The sequence below is a fragment of the Neoarius graeffei genome, chromosome 21, assembly GCF_027579695.1.
Source record: "Neoarius graeffei isolate fNeoGra1 chromosome 21, fNeoGra1.pri, whole genome shotgun sequence".
Classification (NCBI taxonomy): domain Eukaryota; kingdom Metazoa; phylum Chordata; class Actinopteri; order Siluriformes; family Ariidae; genus Neoarius; species Neoarius graeffei.
In genome coordinates this window covers 8,192,524-8,215,597 of record NC_083589.1, presented here as the reverse complement: position 1 = coordinate 8,215,597, position 23,074 = coordinate 8,192,524, and the positions used below count along the sequence as shown (strand labels likewise).

At 44.3% G+C, this 23,074-nt stretch overlaps 1 long non-coding RNA gene across 1 annotated transcript; it reads right to left on the bottom strand.

Annotated features, from left to right (window-relative positions):
* Positions 1 to 6,317: 6,317 nt before the first annotated feature.
* LOC132870000 (uncharacterized) lies at positions 6,318 to 12,420 on the bottom strand. The gene is made up of 3 exons (XR_009651037.1): positions 12,333 to 12,420; positions 11,410 to 11,503; positions 6,318 to 6,678 (listed from the first exon to the last, which is right to left on the bottom strand). It is a non-coding gene; the product is annotated as an uncharacterized LOC132870000 (long non-coding RNA).
* Positions 12,421 to 23,074: the final 10,654 nt, after the last annotated feature.

Below are 23,074 nucleotides of genomic sequence, written 5' to 3'. Positions count from 1 at the left end.
CCCAACAGTTTGAGCACTGGAACACACTTTGACTCCGAGCTGCTGTCCTGCTCCGACTCCTGCTGAGTGGTGGGACGGGGTGTCGGGATGTCCTTGTCCTCATCACTGAGCATGGCACAATGGCCTGACAGCGATGATGGGATTGCAATGTCCTCACTTCTGGGCATCGTTAGCTGAAACATACATGAAACTCAGCATATATAATATTAATTACATAAGCATATAGATACTGAATGAATGTTTAAAACGTGTGTATTTACCTGTGAAAATCCCTCTGGCGGGCTGCTGTGCCTTCTGCCGGCTTGAAGGCAAACTTCTCCCTGTCTGTGCAGGGCTCGCCGGTGCTGCTACCATCATCATCACATTCTTCCTCCTCCTCCCCCTCTGCTGTTTCAGGCTGGGTTACTTCACTTTTGCTCGCTTCTTCTTGGGTCCTATTTTCTAAACTTTAAACTGAAAATTTTTACATTTTTCCCACAAAATATCCAATGTTCTTCAGCCGAAAGACAGATGCAGAATGCTGCAGACACGCTGGTTTTATACCCACTCCTGACTTGCTCATAACACTCATAACACAAGTTATGAGTGATTGTAACGTACTAATCGCACGTGTCACACATGCTTCACATGTGCGGCTCTAACTCTTAGCGCAGGAAACTGGTAAAATGGAAGTCACACGCACTCCACACGCTCTGAACACACACTGATCACGTGCATCAGACATACGCTTTCCATGGGCTAACGGCGCAAGTTTTCCCACACCTTGAGGAAGTCCGGCGTGCAACCTGTACTTGACAAGTACTTTGCGTGACTCCAACAACAACAGTGACGGAGCACGCATCCATGAGGGGGACGAAAAAAGTGAAAGCGACGACTCTGACTAGTTCTTTTCTTGCATAAATTTATATTGGTAAATTATATAGGTTTGTATATATTGTATTATTGAATCATGCAAAATTATACTGATATTATATCCCTTTTGAAGACAGCAACAGTATTTTACCTTTATTCATTGATACTTTTGAATATTTTGTTTTCTCATACCAAGCTACACTAATACATGTTTTGTGTCCATGTTCTATTTTTTTTTACTCATGCTGTCTTGCCTGTGGTGCCGACTAGCACAAAGTAAAACAGTTGCCCTGTAAGACAAAGCTCATCGGTTCAGTTCTGTAGCTCTCAGTAGTTCTGTAGCTCTCAGTTCTGCCATGATTAGTTTGTACCCAGTTCTCTGTTGATAGTTTAGAGCAGTGAAGCCCCTGCAGTCGTTCTCAGTTCAGTTCATGACCTTGCACTTTAGAAGCCAGGCAAACACAATGAACCCAAACGTCTTTCCATTTGCCAGTTGGGTTTTATTCCTTAATGGCATCAATTCTTTGCATCATCGTAAGATGTAACAGAGTGAAGAATTGAAACCTTGCTTTCAATTTAAAACTACAGGTTGCAGATGCAAACACTCAGTACGTTTACATGCACGTCCAAATCGAGCTGCTGTCGGTAATCGAGCAAAGGGTCCCAGCAGGGGTGCCAGAGAAATCCAATCCTACATGCACAAGTGAAATCGGGCTATTGTGCAAGGTGCATTGTGCACCCAAGCCACACGTGGCGCTACACGCCCCATCGTGATGGTACACTTCCGGTTGTCATCATGAAGAAGAGCTATAGTGTTGCCAGATACTGCTGACGTATTCCAGCCCAAAACATGTTCAAATCCGCTAAAATGCACTTAAAACCCCCAATCTGGCAACACTGGCAGTTCCGTGTTCAAGCTGTTAGGCTTGCTCTAACAGACTGTATGGCTACAAACTGTCCGGTGCAGACCACTGTTTTGTAAGACAACTTATTTTGCACAATAATATTTTTCTAAAGTCCATTTTTTGCTTACAAAAAATATATTTTTTTGCTTACAATTTAACTTATGTCTTAATAAACACACAAAAAGTTCAATTGTTTTGTTTTTATTGACATTCTTCAGATGTTGGACACATATATATATATATATATATATATATATATATATATATATATATATATATGTATATATATATATATATATATATATACACACACACACAAATACAATGACTTGTTTATGTACACAATTCACAGCTATGCAACAGCTGTACAGATGTATTTGGTGATACCGTAAGTGAGCTAAATTTTAACAGTGCAAACAATGCCACAAAAAGAAAAGATTCATGCCGTTGTCATGATTCGTTGTCATGCCGACCGAGGCTGTTGTGTTTCCCTTGTGGTCTCGTCACTCGTCACTTCCGGAAGGGGCAGTGCTGAAGTAAGTAGCTCGACAGCTAGCTCAATAGGATATACATGCACTAAGTAGCTCGGCAGAAATCGCATAATCTAGGTCGTGTAGCTCGATTCCGAGAAATCAAGTTCGGATTTTGATCCGAGCTCAGTAAACTAGTAAATCCAGTAAAGGAAAAACTTGAGACTGAAAGGTTTTAACAGTCATCCAAATGACTGAACGTATACATTGCTACAGTAACATACCAGCTACTGTTGTTGACATTAGCTAGCTTGACGTTCAAAATGGCAGACACCGGGGCGCCACGTAACCCTGTGACGTCAGGTGAAATACCTCAATAGCCACATTAACCGCTGTGGGATATGGTCCTGAGTTGGTAGAACTGTCAGTCACTTCCAGGATCCCCATTTTCATGGCCTTTGTGTGTGGCCCCAGTGCCTCAGTCTCCTGTGAAACACAATAAATGACACTTGGTGTCAGACTGAAAGCATAATGTCTTATGCAATCATTACTGCATCTGAAGCAGTAACATCATAAAGTTATTAAAATTAATTACCTTAATAGTCTTTAAAATCGAAGCTGGCTCTCTCAAGTACAGAGGAAGACCAACCATGAAGAACAGCAGACCTTCTATGAGCAGTTAGATCTGTGGTCTGTCAAAAAGACAGGTCATCAATAAGACATTCTTAAGTCACCTAATTCACAAAGAGGTTATGCACATCTACTCTACCATGCAACAGTTTAGGATCACCTACTCCTTTCACCATTGGCCTTCATTACAACCAACTTCATGAAATAGTTACCTGAAATGCATTAAGATTACAATCTGCGAGGGATAATCAGCTAACAAGTGCTGTAAGTATGCAGTAAGTATGCAGATCCCTTAAGACTGTTGGAATAACATTCCCAGAGTCTACTTAAGTTAGATACTGAGAGTGGTTTTCTAACAGTCCTAAAAGAGATCTCAAACATGCTGTGCACTTTTTGGCTGTTTTTTGTTCAGTCATATTGACCAAAAGCATGTCAGGTGACTTTCATGAGGCTGGTCAAGATGAACCAATGTTGAAATTAGTCAATTTAGCACAGTAGCAGTGTTTCCCATACATAGACGAAAGTATGGCGCCCTGCCATAGTTTAATTTCTTCCACCATAGTTTCACAATTGATCAAGGATAAAATTATTTTCGCAAATGAACCTTACTCGGTATTAAATGCACTGGAACGCTTAGTAAGAATCTTCCCAACTGATTCTTGAGCTGATTTGACTCTTCACCCTTCTGTTATATCCGGGTTGCCATGGCAAAGCGACCCCTCACCCCAGCCCACCCCCACTCTCCCATCGTGAGCTTGACAGTGAGTGCTCGACTGCGCGTATATTATTTATTCTGAGGAAAACTGACAGCCACCAAATGAAGCCACGATCGCCCATTTCTTCGAGACATCTGGAAATACCGGTACTAATCAGTTTGTCAAGTGATGTAGTACAGTAAACTGAAATGTTTGTCTTTGTATTTTATAGTTAGTTAGTTAGTTAGTTAGTTAGTTAGTTAGTTAGTTAGTTAGTTAGTTAGTTAGTGAGGTAGCTGTTTATTTCATGACGGTGTTTTTGTCTGAATCTGCCCCTGATTCAGTCATAGCATCAGGGATGTTCATTATGATAAACTATTTATTTTAACATTGTGACTACAACATGTTGAGGCGATGTTAATGTTAGTAACCTATCTAAAATGTTGTTTGTGTGCGTGAAATCGCTACTTCAGCTAGCAAGGTAGCTAGCCTCTTCATTTTCTTGACAGACCCGACTCCTCTTTTGACGTCTGAGACATTAGCACAGAAATGTCATAAATTCGACAGTGGCATGGATAGCCTACCTTGCCCGGCTATATACCATAACAACACCTGACGTAGCCTACAGCTATAGCTTTAAATAGCTAGCCTAGCTAGAAGATGCAATCAGCTGTGTTACTTACGCTCGTTTTTGGAAATAGTCCTTGGCTAGCGCTACTTACGCAATATTGTTTAAATGTTGTTCTCATAAAAAATCTAATGCTTTAACACAAATACACCCAATGCATGGGTATGCATCCCTATCTCATAGTGTGTGTGTGTGTGTGTGTGTGTGTGTGTGTGTGTGTGTGTGTGTGTGTGTGTGTGTGAGAGAGATTTTTTTGTCTGTTTAGAAATGTAATATAATAAACTAATTATACAGAGGCAGATCAGTGTTAGTCATTTTTTTGCTATCTATTTTTGAAAATGTTTAACCACAAATCTTAGCCATATTTTAAGAGGTAACCTTCTTCACCATGCCTTCACCATGCCTTTACTGAATGACCACAACATTCTCCAGAAAAAGCAAAATCTAAGCATATTATGTCTCATAATTTAGACCTCAAAATTCACCAGATTGATGCATTTAAATAAAATATATACAAAATTTTCTCCTGGTGGAGCATGCCGCCGGACCCCCCTACAGGGTTCAGGTCACTCACCCCCCATAGTTTCCTAAATTCCTGTGGGAAACACTGCAGTAGTGTACGGTATGTAGGTGCTGGTCAAACGGAGCTATATGATAGGAGAAAATCTATGCACAACAGCTACACCAAAATCTTTCTGTGTAATGCACACATGTTGATCACAAGGTCTTAATCAGGGAAGTTGAGTGCTTTGACCTGTTTTGTTATCTATACCATCTCATTCAAACAATAAAATGGCACCATAATCAAAGTCTCACAGAGGTTCCATGTACACCCCATGTAAATAAGATAACGTAAACAGTAAGTGTGACATCCCACAAACAAACAATAAGCCATCATCTCTAAACACCATTTATGGCATCCTTATATTTGTGATATTCTTGTACACCATTTCCCCCTCACATTTCTACAACCTATAAGTATTTGTGGGATTTGTACATGTATTGTAGATCATCAACATCAGGTATACATGGAGCCTTTTTTGACACATTCTGATCATACAGTGTAATTCTACTGCTCACATAATGAGCAACGCTTAATGTCACAAGACAGAGACCTTGAAATTAAAATGCTGAGTTTTGCAGTTAAAAGTTTTTGTGGAGCTGTTGGCAGTTTAAACAGGTATCAGTAAATGATATGTTACACTGTTTAACACTGTTATATTATATACAAAGAAATGATTACCATACCTGGGCATCCAGTTTCTCCAGAAGTTCATCCAAGTTGTTCCACCTTCCCTGTCTTGCTTTGGCTCTGTACATCTTCAGCAACCCCTGGGTGTGATTGTCTAGCGATGTCAGGAATGTTGACTTCAGGTCAATACGGTTGATGCGGAAGAATTCAGCACAAACCTGTGGGTAATGAGAGATTCAGAATAAGCAAACAAGTAATAGCAAAGCAAATGATTTCAAGACATTCAATTCCAATGGTGACAGAGGAAAAAATTACTTACCTCCTCCTCAAAAAACAGTCCTGGCCATCTTTACTTGATTGTTGACACCAGCGGCTGATCCTGCACAATTTCCTTTCTCCTCAAGGAAAATGTCGTCTCCATCTTTGCATTCAAAACAGTCAAGCTCAAATTTATCTTTTTCACTTCTTCCTCCATCGATGACCTCTCCTTCTCCAATTCTTCTTCATCCAAACCAACAGGATGGTCAGGAAGAAAGTTGAGTTCAGCTCTTCTGGGTCTCCTGAGAGATCCTCGAGATGAACCTTGTCTTGAGTGGGTATTCACAACCATTTCACTGCATCCTGCATTGCAGAGTTTCTGATGATAATTAGCCATTTTAAACTTCAGGCTAATTTTCCATGCTTCATATCCCGTCGTGTCAGATCCTGGGTCTTTGAGACATGGGTGTTTTTCTACCAAAGCAGATGCAACCTTCTCAATTTCAGAGTCCTTTGGGTAGGCTTTGTAAGAGTACACAGTTTCAGCCAATTTGTCCAAGATATTAATTTTTATGTGTCTTGGAACAATCAGGGCTGTTCCATTTACTTGAAGATCCTCATTAGCTTTTTTCAGCCTCAAGTCCACATCATAGGAAAATGAAGGCACTGGAAACGTGTTTGGCCACTGCTGTAATCTAGATGGAAAAAGAGGAGAAACTGAATGGGGTGATGAAGCTGATGACTGAGTGGATGTCATGCTTGCTGTATCCACAGTGAAATCTGAAAGGTGAGTATCATCCACCACTGGGCTTAAAGCTACTTCCCAGTGGATCCTCAAAGTAGCCTTGTCTTTTGGAAGCTCTGTGATGTCATGTAAAGTACAAAGTTCGTTGTTGAAGTCAGGATCTTCATACTGGATAACAAAACTTCCCATTATCTGCAGTTTTTCACAGAGAACTGCAGAGAGTTCCTCAACTGACGATGGTGTGGGTATTGATAGCTTCCTGATATTGTTAGGTGAGAGAATGACTCGAAGTAACATTGTTTCCTGGGAAAGAAAATTGTGAAGAAATTCAATTTTAGCAAAGTAAAAATCTCTTAGCAGACACCATAATCTTTCCACCTACATTGTATGATGCCAGAGGGTAGAAATCAATGAGATCTTGTGGGTTGACAATGGCTACATTGCAGTAAGTACTTTCAACATTTTCATATGCTCTAAAATGTTCAAAGTACCATGAAGACAGCTGTTCCACTATGAATGAGACCTCTGTACCAACAACCAGAATACTGTGAATTTGACCAAACTCTGGAAAGCCATCATTAAGTCCAACTGGTAGAATCATTCCTTTACTGTACAAAGTCCCACGCAATGTTGCACTTGATGCCAGGGACAAGGAACTCAAATTTGAATATTTGTTCTCAAGAGCTGTCCGCAGCCGTGGATCAACAGCCGACATTTTGACCACTTTCAATTTTTCAACATGCAATGGTGCTTTGAAGAAATTTTGAGAGTCCAAAGCAAAAGCAATCATTGATTGATGCCTACTTGCCAACATTTTGAGGGGATTTTTGAAATTGCGGGTGTCGTGCACCACCCTCTTGAAGAAGCTACAGTGGTGCTTGAAAGTTTGTGAACCCTTTAGAATTTTCTATATTTCTGCATAAATATGACCTAAAACATCATCGGATTTTCACACAAGTCCTAAAAGTAGAGAAAGAGACCCAGTTAAACAAATGAGACAGAAATATTATACTTGCTCATTTATTATTGAAGAAAATGATCTAATATTACATATCTGTGAGTGGCAAAAGTATGTGAACCTTTGCTTTCAGTATCTGGTGTGACCCCCTTGTGCATCGATAACTGCAACTAAATGTTTGCGGTAACTGTTGATCAGTCCTGCATACCAGCTTGGAGGAATTTTAGCCCACTCCTCCATACAGAACAGCTTCAACTCTGGGATGTTGGTGGGTTTGCTCACATGAACTACTCACTTCAGGTCCTTCCACAACATTTTGATTGGATTAAAGTCAGGACTTTGACTTGGCCATTCCAAAACATTAACTTTATTCTTCTTTAACCATTCTTTGGTAGAACGACTTGTGTGCTTAGGGCCGTTGTCTTGCTGCATGGCCCACCTTCTCTTGAGATTCAGTTCATGGACAGATGTCCTGACATTTTCCTTTAGAATTCGCTGCTATAATTCAGAATTCATTGTTCCATCAATGATGGCAAGCCATCCTGGCCCAGATGCAGCAAAACAGGCCCAAACCATGATACTACCACCACCATGTTTCACAGATGGGATAAGGTTCTTATGCTGGAATGCAGTGTTTTCCTTTCTCCAAACATAAAGCTTCTCATTTAAACCAAAAAGTTCTATTTTGGTCTCATCCGTCCACAAAACATTTGTCCAATAGCCTTCTGGCTTGTCCACATGATCTTTAGCAGACTGTAGACAAGCAGCAATGTTCTTTTTGGAGAGCAGTGGCTTTCTCCTTGCAGCCCTGCCATGCACACCATTGTTGTTCAGTGTTTTCCTGATGGTGGACTCATGAACATTAACATTAGCCAATGTGAGAGAGGCCTTCAGTTGCTTAGAAGTTACCCTGGGGTCCTTTGTGACCTTGCCAACTATTACACGCCTTGCTCTTGGAGTGATCTTTGTTGGTCGCCCACTCCTGGGGAGGGTAACAATGGTCTTGAGTTTCCTCCATGTGTACACAGTCTGTCTGTCTGTGGATTGGTGGAGTCCAAACTCTTTAGAGATGGTTTTGTAATGTTTTCCAGCCTGATGAGCATCAGCAACACTTTTTCTGAGCTCCTCAGAAATCTCCTTTGTTCGTACCATGATACACTTCCACAAACATGTGTTGTGAAGATCAGACTTTGATAGATCCTTGTTCTTTAAATAAAACAGGGTGCCCACTCACACCTGATTGTCATTCCATTGATTGAGAACACCTGACTCTAATTTCACCTTCAAATTAACTGCTAATCCTAGAGGTTCACATACTTTTGCCACTCACAGATATGTAATATTGGATCATTTTCCTCAATGAATAAATGACCAAGTATAATATTTTTGTCTCATTTGTTTAACTGGGTTCTCTTTATCTACTTTTAGGACTTGTGTGAAAATCCGATGATGTTTTAGGTCATATTTATGCAGAAATATAGAAAATTCTAAAGGGTTCACAAACTTTCAAGCACCACTGTATGCTTCGCCTCATACCGCATTGTCCACAGATCAGCCAAAGGCCCAAAACAGCAGATCAAGTTTGGATAATGCTCAAGGTAATGATGTTTAGGTAGAAACCTCTCATTGGGAAAAACATCAGTGAACAACTGGCGATGATCAGAAATTTTACTCTCTAGGTAACAGAGAGATCCTTCTGATAGCTTTGAACTAACCACTAATTCCACAATGTCTTTTAAGTCCATTAAAAGTTGCCATGCTTTTTCATCCTCAGGCACCATACCACCTACCATGAGAGGGAGCAGTCTAATTAAGGCCCAATTTTCATGTGCATTTCCTCCAAATGTTTTTTTCAAGTGAAAGTTCTTTGGAATTCTTTGAGGGCGATTCACTTTATCTGAATATGAGTACTGAAATGATTGGATAATGTTATTCAGCTGCTCAAAGATAAAATACTTGGCACCAATCAATTTCTGCAGACACAGGGCCAATTCCCTAGGTATTACCCCTTCAAACCGATCGTGTAAAACATCTGGAGGAAAACCAGTAATGACATAAAAGAAGGATAGGTGTTTCTGAAGAACACATTCAGCTTTCACACCATGCACATCTGTTACAAACTCATTGCTCTTGAACTCAGCAATAGACCCTTTTCAGTCACGTGACCTTCGTAAATGCGACCACCATTTTGGACATGTAGCGGACTTCGGCTCGAATTGGTTTGAATGCAAGGAAGGCGACAAACGGAGAACATACAAGAAAAAAGAGCGAGATGCAGAAAATACCTTCGCTATCCAGTGACGTAGGGCATTTACAGGGCGAGCAGAGGGAGAAATAACAACAGTAACGACACATTAGCAACGCCGTACAGAAATAACGGTTTATGGCACAGACCCTTATGGTTCTCGCTCATCTAGCTGCTACAATGACTGCTTAGACTGCAACAATAATACCTAACACACATTTAAGTATCCGTCGTAAAGACGTGGAACTCATCGAGTGACGAGTGTGTTCATTGATAAGCTAACACAATCTAAAAGTAGACATACCATCACACTGCCCTGGCGCTGTGTACAGTTTACCTTCTATGGTTTGTGCACTCACTATTTGCCATTACTTTCTCCAACCGTTGTTACAGATTACAGGGAACGGCCTGGATTTAAGAGACAAATACATGCTCCTATTGTTTTGAACACTTATTTGTAGGCAGTGCTTAATTTGTAAAGTGGGAGGTCCCGGAGCGCAGAGGATGAGTGGCTCCGGTGCGGAAAAAAAGAGGGGGGGAGGGGGGCGCGGCGCTGCGCTTCTGGGCATGTTTTGTAATAACACTGCAAATTAAGTTCATCTGCAGATATTTTGTGGATGTCGTTTCATGAGAGAAATCACCAACAAGACAGATATCAAAATCAGACATTAACACTAAATAAACTTGCATTTTTTATTTAATTATTTGTTGTTTTTTTTTTTTTTGTTACATAGTCAAAAGAGGTGTCGGATCACCGGATCCAGTGTAAATAGCTGCCGGAGCCAACGCCCGAGGTTCCGGAGCGCGCTCCGGCTTGCTCCTCCTCAAATTAAGCGCTGTTTGTAGGACACTGCCTCTGATCTGTCCTACAGTCTACCAACAGCAAAGGAACACAACGCTAGCTAATGTAGTTAGCGAATAGCTACTACAGAAGAACAAAGCGGTTACAATGGGTTATTTTAGCCTATTTGGTTACACACTCGCCCCCACAGAATGTTAACAGCAATGTAATGCCTTTTCTGGCTAATTTTATTCGTCTTACCTCCAACAAAGTGGTCACTACACAAGCGCTGGTATGCCGAGGGCTGCCAATCTTTCCTGTTTATGTCCGCTATCCATCTACCGGGATCCGATAAAATGATAAACCTTGCCTTGTTTGTTGATGGTTACTACATCCAGGTGCACAACAATATAGTGGCATGATGGAAGTCTTGCTGAAAATAAACACTTTCTTTGCTGCCGTTCCTCAATGTTGGCTGTGGTAAACTACTGGTAGTACACGTCCAAAATGGCGGCCGCGTTTGTCGTGACATCACGTGAAAAGGGTCCATACATTGATCATGTTGCTCAGGACTTCTGAGTGGAAAGAGTCCCTGCCTAACTTCTGTGGTCTGAATGTCTTTCAAAGATGCTAAACAAAATCTGCAGAATTTTTCAACACGAAAACTTTCTTGAAAACTTCCATGTCCATGCGCGCTAAGATTGTCTGCAGACACATTAAGCACCGTTCCCCTGACATTCTCACCTATCTGTTCAACATACAAGCCTTCATTCTCTAGGCTCCTCAAGTCACGTAAAAGTGGTTCAAAAAATGATTCATAACCATACACTCTCACTTCAGAACTTTTCCCAAGCAGCGCCAATTGGATAGAGTGGACACTCGATCTGTACTGTGATTCCCAATTCAAAATGACCCAATAGACTGCTGTAATTTTATGCTTCTTTTTAGAAGTTCCCAATGGATTGGCAATTTCAAAATCATCAATATAAAACCCAAGTGAAAGTCTGAAATCTTGACCATTAATAAGCTTGTTAACTTTGAAATACTGACCATCAAAAGGTGAGGTGTAGAATCCTGGTGTACCCTCCTTTATGGGAAACGTTTTCTCAAGAATATCAGGTCGCTCCAACAAAGACTTCAAAATCTTCAAAAGAGGAACATAAACAAATGTGTGATTTTGTACCCTATTGAACACATATTCAACAGGTTCAATTATACCAAAATTGTTTTTAAAGTAGATGTTTCGCTTATGATTAGTTGAAAGGGGACCTTTGTCAGTGGTGGCACTCAGAAACAGGTTTGTTTTTTGTAATGCGTCAGTAATGTCAGCAACAATAGACTCATTGACATTGCAGTTGTGTTTAAGCAGAATATTCTTAATTGCACGCAGTGTATTTGAGTTAGCAATTGACATAATGTCATTTACATTATCAATAATCTGCTGACAGGCACTTTGGGACACATGCAACTGTGACTGCATACACAAGAATAAGGCAGCAAGTTTGTGTTCAAGTACTGGCTCGCATTCCTCAAGGTCCGAATCTGAAATATGAGAATCTGCCTGAATGTCATCAGCTTGACTTGATAGACTTTGTGAAACTGAGACTGCATCAAACTCATTGTCTGTACTGCCTACTGTACAAACAGATGTGCAGAGGTCATTCAAAGTTTGTTTTCTGTGTTTCTTGGACTTGCGAGCTCTGAAAGTTGTGCTGTTGTTGCTGCTAAAATCACAGTTGGAGAATGGACTATGAACTCGCTCATGGTTTTGCAAATGTCTTCCTAAATCTTTCAGAAATTGATTAAGTGAGCTGAGAATTCACATAATTCACACCGAAAACTGGCATGGTCAGTGCATGCAGAGCTAGGCCTATCTATTTTAGGATGTACTCTCCATAAATGGGTTTTTAAGGCCCCTGTTGTTGTAAAAACACAAACACAGTCTGGATGAATGCAGGGAAAAGAACCTTTACCTGCTTGCCAGTGATGAAGCCTGTAGTGCTTAAGCAGGATGTCTTGCTGCAGATGTGAAAATTTACAATAGTGGCACTGCATTTAGTTTTAAGCCTGAAAAAAAAAATACCTGAAATACAAACAAAGACAAATGTATCAATAACTCATAATTCTATAAACAGAACAATGATACTAAACGATGCTTAAGTATTTTTAGGGCATTCTTAAACCTAACAATGGTGCATTCGCCATCATGCCTCTTCTAGGCTAAGTATAGCTGAGTACCAGGCTAACAGGGGGTTTGTTGAGGCAAATTGATTATGTACAAATATGTTAAACAGCTTACAACTCCAGTAGCAGCTATTAGTTTTCGTGTTAGCACAACTGGTTATTTTTTAATCGGACTGACATGTTATTGCACTCTTGCAAAAGCAGACTTTCTGTAGAGTACTAGCTGTTAACACAAAGGCACACGTGCTTTGAATGCCAGCTAGAACTAGCCTATCTGATCAGTCACTCTGTGATAGCAAAGCGCTAACGTTAGTTGCCAAGACTAGCTGGCTGTAGCAGAGCGAATTATCACACACATCATGAACCAGAATGCATATGGAATTTGAAAATATTGACCATTAAAAATACTAAATGGGAACATGCCATGCATTGTAGCGATACGTAACCATTAGGGTCAACATTAACCACATGCCAGTTGGAAAGGAATGCTAACCTTTATGAGTTAAAAATGTGATTTGCCAGCACTGCTAATCGCTGCAGGTACTGACAATATAACTATTTCAAACTTTGTTGATAGACAATAGATATATTCTTAATGTAAATTTGCTGATTACCTCGCAGCACAAAGACAGGGAGCTAACTTTGAGGCACTCACCACTTCAAACAGCGTCGTGACTCATGAGGGAAATTCCAGAAGCCTTGTAGAACTCCTTTGCGCATGCTCGGATGATTGTCACTGGTCCCCCTTACTCGGCCAACATAATATTTTTAATGCGACATTAAAAGTTCCGTGAACACAATTTTACATTTTCTCTTGATGAACATTTTGCAGTACAGGAATGAAAATCATGCAATCATTGACCAAACATATTTTTCTTTTATGACACAATGATTATGTTGAGCCAACATATATTTTCTCATTTGTACAACTTTTTGCATCAATCATTTTTTACAGTGCATGTCAGAAATGCTGTCCCTGATCCTGACATATTGTGGTCTCCTGGTGAGGTAATCTGTGATCCAGGAGACCAGATGTGTGTCCACCTCCATCTCCTGCAGCTTATCTCTCAGTAGAAGGGGCTGGATGGTGTTAAAGGTGCTGGAGAAGTCCAAAAACATGATCCTCACTGAGCTGCTCCCCTTGTCCAGATGAGAATGAATCCTGTGCAGAAGATAGAGTATGGCATCATCCACTCCCACCTTCTCCTGGTACGCGAACTGCAGTGGCTCCTCAGCATGGTGGACCTGGGGTCTGAGCAAGTTCAGCAGCAGTCACTCCATGGTATTCATCACGTGTGATGTCAAGGCATCCGGCCTGTAGTCATTCAGTTCCTTTGGATGTGTGTTTTTAGGAACTGGAATGAGGCACGACGTCTTCCACATGACAGGAACCCTCCCGAGGTGAAGGCTCAGGTTAAAGACGTGTTGTTCCCCCAGTTGGGCAGCGCAGGCCCTCAGCATCCTGGGACACACCTTCTGGGCCTGCTGCTTTCCTGGGGTGGAGTTTCCTCAGCTCTCTCCTGACTTGGTCTGTGGTGAAGATGGGGGAATTGGGGGAGTGGATGTGTATTCCGTCTGCAGGAGGTGTTGATGGCTCTAATGCTGATGATGTTGGTGATGGGGGTGAGGGCTGATCTGCCGATGATGGTGACAGTGATGAGGTGACAACTGCTGCAGGAGGAGAGGGCAGCAGGAGCAGGACAATCAAACCTGTTGACGAAGTGGGTAAACCGGTTTGCCCTGTCCATGCCCCCATCTGCTGAGCTGCCGATGTTCTTCTTGTAGCCTGTGATGGTTTTCATCCCATTCCAAACCTCCTTCATGTTGTTTTCTTGCAGCTTCTCTTCCACTTTTTTTCCCTGTATGACTCCTTGGCCTCTTTTAGCTGGATTTTGATTTCCCCCTGTACATGCTTCAGCTCTGACCTGTCTCTGTCTTTGAATGCCCTCTTCTTTTGGATGAGGAGGCCCTTAACTTCACTGGTAATCCAGGGCTTGTTGTTTGGAAAGCAGCGTACAGTTTTTGTGGGAACAACAACATCCCTGCAAAAGTTCAAGTGGTCTGTTATGCAATGTGTCACCTTCTCAATGTCCTCCCCATGTGGGTCTAACAATGCATTCCAGTCGGTCATCTCGAAGCAGTCCTAAAGAGTTTCCTCTGCCTCGGTAGACCAGGCCCTGAATGAACGCATGGTGGTGGGTTGCCTCAGAACCATTGGTTTGTACTGAGGCTGTAGGAGAACCAGATTATGGTCAGATCTCCCCAGCGGTGGTAATGGGATTGCCCTGTATGCATCCCTTACATTGGCATACAATAGGTCTATGGTCCTGTTTTTCTTAGTGGGACAGTCCACAAACTGATGAAAGGCAGAGAGAGTGGAGTCCAGAGTGACATGGTTAAAATCCCCAGAGACCACAAAGAAAGCCTTGGGGTGTTGTGTCTGCAGCGCTGCTATGGTGGAATGAATGATGTCACACGCTACCTGCGCATCCGCACACGGAGGAATGTAAACTCAGGTCAAAGTGGCGTGTCTAAACTCCCGAGGCATGTAATATGGTTGGAGACTCACAGCTAACAGTTCAATGTCCTGGCAGCACATGATTACCTTAATGTTTACGTGTCCCAGGTTGCACCATCTGGTGTAAATAAACAGTGCGAGTCCCCACTTTTGCGTGTGCTGCTCAGCTTCACGACACTGTCCGCTCTCACTGTAGTGAACCAGGAAGCTCCACACTAAAGTCCGGTGTGTCGCTGTTAAGCCATGTCTCTGTGAAACACAACAAACTACACTCCCTGTAGAGCCTCTGGGTTTTCAACAGTCCTACCAGCTCATCAGTTTTGTTGGTTAGCAAGTTCACATTCCCCATAAGCACCAACGGAACCGAGGGTTTGTACCTCCACCGCCCCTCCATCTTCTTAGCCTGGCGCTTGGCCCAGGCTCTGCAGCCCTGGTATCTCCTCCTCAGGTCCGCAGGTATAGAATGGACAATGCCGTCATGTCCCCTCGGTCATAGGGTGAGCAGTTTTTCCTGAGTATAACCACAAAAATCTCTGCTGCACCACATGTTGACACCAGAAATATCCATAGAATATACAGCAGTGTTTGAAATTTGTGAACCCTTTAGAATTTTCTATATTTCTGCATAAATATGACCTAAAAGATCATCAGATTTAAGTCCTAAGAGTAGATAAAGAGAACCCAGTTAAACAAATGAGACAAAAATATTATACTTGGTCATATATTTATTGAGGAAAATGATCCAATATTACATATCTGTGAGTGGCAAAAGTATGTGAACCTTTGCTTTCAGTATCTGGTGTGACCCCCTTGTGCAGCAATAACTGCAACAAAAGGTTTCCGGTAACTGTTGGCCAGTCCTGTACACTGGCTTGGGGGAATTTTAGCTCATTCCCCTGTACAGAACAGCTTCAACTCTGGGATGTTGGTGGGTTTCCTCACATGAATTGCTCACTTCAGGTCCTTCCACAACATTTCAATTGGATTAAGTTCAGGACTTTGACTTGGCCATTCCAAAACATTAACTTTATTCTTCTTTGACCATTCTTTGGTAGAACAACTTGTGTGCTTAGGGTCATTGTCTTGCTGCATGACCCACCTTCTCTTGAGATTCAGTTCATGGACAGATGTCCTGACATTTTCCTTTAGAATTAGCTGGTATAGTTCTGAATTCATTGTTCCATCAATTATGGCAAGCCGTCCTGGCCCAGATGCAGCAAAACAGGCCCAAACCATGATACTACCACCACCATGTTTCACAGATGGGATAAGGTTCTTATGCTGGAATGCAGTGTTTTTCTTTCTCCAAAAATAAAGCTTCTCATTTAAACCATAAAGTTCTATTTTGGTCTCATCAAACCACAAAACATTTTTCCAATAGCCATCTGGCTTATCCACCTGATCTTTAGCAAACTGCAGACGAGCAGCAATGTTCTTTTTGGAGAGCAGTGGCTTTCTCCTTGCAACCCTGCCATGTACACCATTGTTGTTCAGTGTTCTCCTGATGGTGGACTCATGAACATTAACATTAGCCAATGTGAGAGAGGCCTTCAGTTGCTTAGAAGTTACCCTGGGGTCCTTTGTGACCTTGCCGACTATTACTCACCTTGCTCTTGGAGTGATCTTTGTTGGTCAACCACTCCTGGGGAGGGTAACAATGGTCTTGAATTTCCTCCATTTGTGCACCGTCTGTCTGATTGAGGATTGGTGGAGTCCAAACTCTTTAGAGATGGTTTTGTAACCTTTTCCAGACTGATGAGCATCAACAACACTTTTTCTGAGGTCCTCAGAAATCTCCTTTGTTCATGCCATGATCCACTTCCACAAACATGTGTTGTGAAGGTCAGACTTTGATAGATCCCTATTCTTTAAATAAAACAGGGTGCCCACTCACACCTGATTGTCATCCCATTGATTGAAAACACCTGACTCTAATTTCACCATCAAATTAACTGCTAATCCTAGAGGTTCACATACTTTTGCCACTAACAGATATGTAATATTGGATCATTTTCCTCAATAAATAAATGACAAAGTATAATATTTTGTCTAATTTATTTAACTGGGTTCTCTTTATCTACTTTTAGGCCTTGTGTGAAAATCTGATGATGTGTTAGGTCATATTTACACAGAAATATAGAAAATTCTAAAAGGTTCACAAACTTTCAAGCACCACTGTAAATACACACCAGAAATACAAAAAGGAAAATGCTAAAAAAAAAGCACTAAAGTCAAAGAAAGAATATAAATACAGACCAGAAAAAGTAAAAGACTAAAAAAAAAACAGAAAAAAACAACAAAAAAAACCCCGCTGAAGTCAAAGAAAGGCGATACGGACGGAGCTACTGGTAAAGCCGCCGCTCTGCGTCAGCGCTTTTGTTTATGACTTTTTCATCATTGTATAGAAATTGATAAAATTGGATGATTGTCTGTTATATTTTATTGTTTCCTGCTGTCATCAAGAGGAGCACATTGGAAATAAGTGTATTTAATACTTTGTGTTTTCCTCACTGCTGTTTAAACTGTATATTTACATGTGTTAATTTTATCAAATAAATCCAGACCATACCAGCAGCTCGGGTGTTTCTGGGAATATTTCCACCTTTTTCCGTACAAGTGATCCTCCTGTAATGTTCACATGAATCCTGTATAGTAAAGCAGTGTTTGTTTATCCTCTTTCTGCATTACCACGCGGGTTGGACTGTCTACCACGGTAATTACAGTAGGCTAGCCTGGGGACGTCTTTAAGAGGAAGTTTTTCATGAATGAGTCGAGAGCATGCTAAGCATGCTAACGAGAAGTATAATGCATAGTTTCAGCCTCATTTTACAGGTAAAGAGTTCAGGTTTGTCCATAAATCAGGGTTGCAGCTCATTAATACACAATTTCAGATGTTTAGTGAAAGAACTGACATTGTCACCTGAGTAGACCTTTTGCTTTGCCCCTTCAGTACTGAAGAGCGACACTCAGCCTTGCACCCAAATGACGTCACGCATCGCCCTTCCAACAGGCAACATGGCAGCCTACTGGTGGCATTAGAGCAGCGATACAAAAACGCTCACAACTTTCTCATAAATGGTCAAATATGCCTGAAACATTTCTTACAGGCTCTCAATGTTACACGCAACCAAAACATGCATGTATTTAGTTTACATTTTCTCTTCCTTTAAATATACAGAGCCTCATTTTAATGAAGTTTCAGTTTAATCAGAGCCAGGCATCAGTGGTGTTCAGCCTTCAGCTGTTAGGACTAGGACTGTTTTGGCCTCTAGAGGCCGCTGTTATTTCCTTTTCATGTCGTGTTTATTTTGGCCTCTAGAGGCTGCCACTGTTCCTGTGTTTTGTGTTTGTGTTAATTGCCTAATTATCTTCACCTGTGTCCTTAATTAGTTTGTCTATTTATACCCCTGAGTTCAGTCCTCTTGTCACGGAGTCTTTGTGCTGTTATGTTTATCTCCAGTTTCCTTTGTACTGTGTTTTTTGATCTTCTTAGCTTTTGAATTTTTGCACTTTGCTTTTCTTTTGGATTATACTCTTTGGTTTTTTTTTGTCTTTTGTTTTGCCCTGTATATAGTGTATATAGTTTAAATAAACCTTTTGATTCTTTTTCTACTTCCGCCTCACGCCTCTGCATTTGAGTCATCCCCCTGGTGGCCTAGTGGGGGTTTGCTGGATTATCACACCAACGAACCAGGTTCGAATCCCAGCAAAACCCTAACAGAAAGACTCCGTCATGACCGACTCAGCAGAGGCTGCTTCAACTGTCTACCCGGCCAACCTTCAGGGAATTATGGCAGCTTTGACATGCTTCGGAGCGACCATGGACGCTCATGGACGTACGCTCACCAGCCAACGTGAGGCCCTCGCTCGCCACGAGGAACTGCTTCAGCAAATTGGGAAAACCCTGGCACAGCTGACATCTCTGCCTGCATCTCCTGCTCCTGATCCAGCTCCCACTCCTGCTCCAGTGCCTCCTGCAATGCTGCCTTCTTCACCTCGCGAACCCAGCCTTCCTGCACCACAGAGGTATGACGGCAAGCACAGTGAGTGCCGAGAGTTCCTTACCCAGTGTCAACTCACCTTTGAGCTTCAGCCTACCACCTACACTACGGATCGCCGCAAGATTGCCTTTGTGATCACCTTATTAGCTGGTAAGGCGCGAGCCTGGGCTACTGCTATCTGGCAAAGACAGGGACCTGAGTGCTTTGATTTCCAGCTGTTTTCTGAAGAGATGCTTCGGGTCTTCGATCAGGCAGACATCAGTACCGACGCAGCCCGAAAGCTCATGTCCATCCGGCAAGGAGGAAGCGTCGCAGATTACGCCATCTCGTTCCGAACACTCGCAGCAGTAAGTGGATGGAACGAGACTGCCCTGGTGTCAGCCTTCCACCATGGTCTGTCTGACCCCATCAAGGACGGTCTGGCCTCTATTGGATGCCCAAGTGACCTCGAAACCCTCATCTCACATGCTATTCGTCTGGACAACAGGATGAGAGAACGCCACCAAGCCTTGAGCCCCCCCAGCCTCCCTACCTCTACCTGGAGACCGTCTACCTCCTTCAGTGACTGTCCAGAACCCATGCAAGTGGGTCGTACTCGCCTCTCCGCATCTGAGAGGGAGCGCAGAAGGAGGGACAAGTGCTGCATCTACTGTGGCAAGCCTGGTCACTTCCGAGCATCATGTCCCGAACTCTTGGGAAAAGGACCGCCCCGTCCAGCCGAGGGAGGGTTGTGACGGGGCCTACCCTCTCTCCCGGACTCCCTGGCCAAGGAATCTACATCCCGGTCTCCATCTCCTGGGGTGAGTCTGTCCACTCTTGTCAAGCTTTGATAGACTCAGGGGCGGCTGGGAACTTTATGGATATTCACTTCGCCCAAAGCATCAATATTCCGACTGCACCTCTTGAAGTCCCACTGTCTGTGTCTGCCCTCGATGGCCAAGCGTTAGGTGATGGAAGAGTCACCCAAGTTACTTCTCCAGTTTTCCTCCAGTCTCAAGGTCACAAGGAAGAAATATCCCTGCACCTGATTCCTTCACCTGAGTTCCCAGTTATTCTAGGCCTTCCTTGGCTTACTCGCCACAACCCTCGCATAGACTGGGTAACAAGCCAGGTTGTGGAATGGGGCCCTGCATGCCATGCCTCTTGTCTGCTCTCTAGCTCTCCTGTGTCTCCTGCCGAGCCCCCTGATCTCACCGAGTTATCTCAAGTTCCCACAGAGTACTGGGATCTCAAGGAGGTGTTCAGCAAGAGCAGGGCCGCCGTTCTTCCTCCGCACCGGGCCTACGACTGTGCCATCGACTTGCTCCCTGGGACTACCCCTCCTCGTGGCAGACTGTTTTCACTCTCTCAGCCAGAACGCAAGGCCATGGAGGAATACCTCAAAGATGCCCTGGTCTCTGGGTTTATTCGACCCTCCACTTCACCTGCTGGAGCCGGCTTCTTCTTTGTCGGCAAGAAGGATGGGGGGCTCCGACCATGTATTGATTACAGGGGCCTGAATAAGATCACTGTGCGCAACCGATATCCCCTTCCGCTGATGTCCACAGCTTTCGACCTGCTCCAAGGCGCCACCGTCTTCACCAAGTTGGACCTACGGAACGCATACCACCTCATCCGTATCCGACAGGGAGACGAGTGGAAGACTGCCTTTAACACCCCGTCTGGGCACTACGAATACCAGGTGATGCCCTTCGGACTCACCAACGCACCAGCTGTTTTTCAGGCCCTAATCAACGACGTCTTAAGGGACATGATTAACCTATACGTTTTTGTCTACCTCGACGACATCCTTATCTTTTCCAAGACCGTGCAGGAGCACCGCCACCATGTCCGCCAGGTTCTCCAGAGGCTGCTACAGAACAATCTGTTCGCCAAGGCCCAGAAATGCGAATTTCATGTTCCCGAGGTCTCCTTTCTGGGATTTATTGTACGGACAGGCCAACTCCAAATGGACCCTGCCAAGACCCTGGCCGTCCGGGACTGGCCTACTCCCAAGTCCGTTAAGGAGGTTCAGCGGTTCTTAGGATTCGCTAACTTCTACCGCAAGTTCATCAGGAACTTCAGTTCTGTGGCAGCACCCATGTCAGACCTCACCAAAGGGACAGGTGGATCTTATGGCTGGTCTCCTCAGGCAGAAAAGGCGTTCAAAGACCTCAAGGACCGCTTCTGCACGGCACCCATTCTGGTTCTCCCGGACACCTCCCAACCATTCATCGTGGAGGTGGACGCCTTGGACAGTGGTGTCGGCGCGGTGCTCTCTCAACGTTCGGAAGGAAAGCTGCACCCCTGCGCTTACTTCTCCCACCGCCTGAGTCCTGCTGAGTCCCGGTACGATGTGGGGGATCGAGAACTGCTAGCGGTCAAACTGGCCCTTGAGGAGTGGAGGCACTGGCTGGAGGGAGCACAACATCCATTCCTGGTTTGGACTGACCACAAGAACCTGGAGTACCTCCAGCAAGCCAAGAGACTGAACCCTCGACAGGCTAGGTGGGCCCTGTTTTTCAGTCGGTTTGACTTCACCCTCTCATACCGCCCCGGCTCCAAGAACACCAAACCTGACGCACTGTCCAGACTGTTCTCTGCCACTAACAGGGAGAATGAAGTCGGGCCGATTATCCCTGTGTCCCGGATTGTGGCCCCTGTCCGCTGGGGTATTGAGGAGGCTGTCCGACGAGCCCAACGCCAGGACCCCGGTCCTGGGACGGGGCCACCAGGCCTCTTGTACGTCCCACATCAAGCCCGGGCCAAGGTTCTCCAGTGGGGTCACTCTTCCCCTCTCACCGCCCACCCGGGAGCTCGGAGGACCCTGGACTTCCTGAAAAGACGCTTCTGGTGGCCTAACATGGAGAAGGAAGTAAGGTCATTTGTCCTGTCCTGTGAGGTTTGCACCAGAACCAAGAACCCACGACAGCGTCCCCAGGGTCTCCTGCATCCTCTGACCATTCCCCGGCGTCCCTGGTCCCACGTGGCAGTCGACTTTATCACGGGTCTCCCTGAGTCACAAGGTAACACGGTCATTTTGGTCTTAGTTGACAGATTCTCCAAGGCCTGCCGCTTCATACCACTGTGCAAACTCCCCTCTGCTCTTGAAACTGCGAAACTTTTGTTTAATCATGTCTTCCGAGTCTTTGGTCTTCCACAGGACATCGTCTCAGACCGAGGGCCCCAGTTCTCCTCCCGAGTGTGGCACGGGTTCTGCAAGGTCATCGGAGCCACTGCCAGCCTCTCCTCTGGGTTTCACCCACAGTCCAATGGTCAGACGGAGAGGCTCAACCAGGACCTGGAAACCACCCTGCGAGGCCTGGCTATGGATAACCCGACATCGTGGAGCACCTGGCTGCCATGGGCGGAGTACGCCCACAACACCCTGCAGTCATCGGCCACCAAGCTGTCGCCATTCCAGTGCCAATTCGGGTTCCAGCCACCTCTGTTCCCGGACCAGGAGGAGGACGCGGGGGTGCCCTCGGTCAACCAATATGTGAGACGGTGTCGCAAGACCTGGAGCAAGGTCAGGAAGACCCTCATACAGACCTCCAGAACCAACCAGACTCAGGCCAACCGCCATAGAAGACCTGCACACGCTTTCCGCCCTGGGCAGCGTGTTTGGCTGTCCACTAAGGACCTTCCACTGCGGGTGGAGAACCGCAAGCTTGCTCCTCGCTACATTGGCCCCTTCAAGGTGGTGCACAGGGTGAACCCTGTCTCCTACCGGCTCCAGTTGCCCCAGACTCTGAGGATCAACCCCACTTTCCATGTTTCCCTGTTACGGCCCGTACTGACGTCTACGTATGCCCCTGCCCCTAGGAACCCCCCACCCCCCCGCATCTTCCAGGGGCAGACTGTGTTCACTGTGAATCGCCTGCTTGACTCCCGCCGGGTCCGCGGCGGGTTGCAATATCTGGTGGACTGGGAGGGCTATGGTCCTGAGGAGCGCTGCTGGGTTCCTGCTCGGGATGTCCTTGATAAAGAACTATGTCGGGACTTCCATTCGGGCCATCCGGATCGCCCTGGG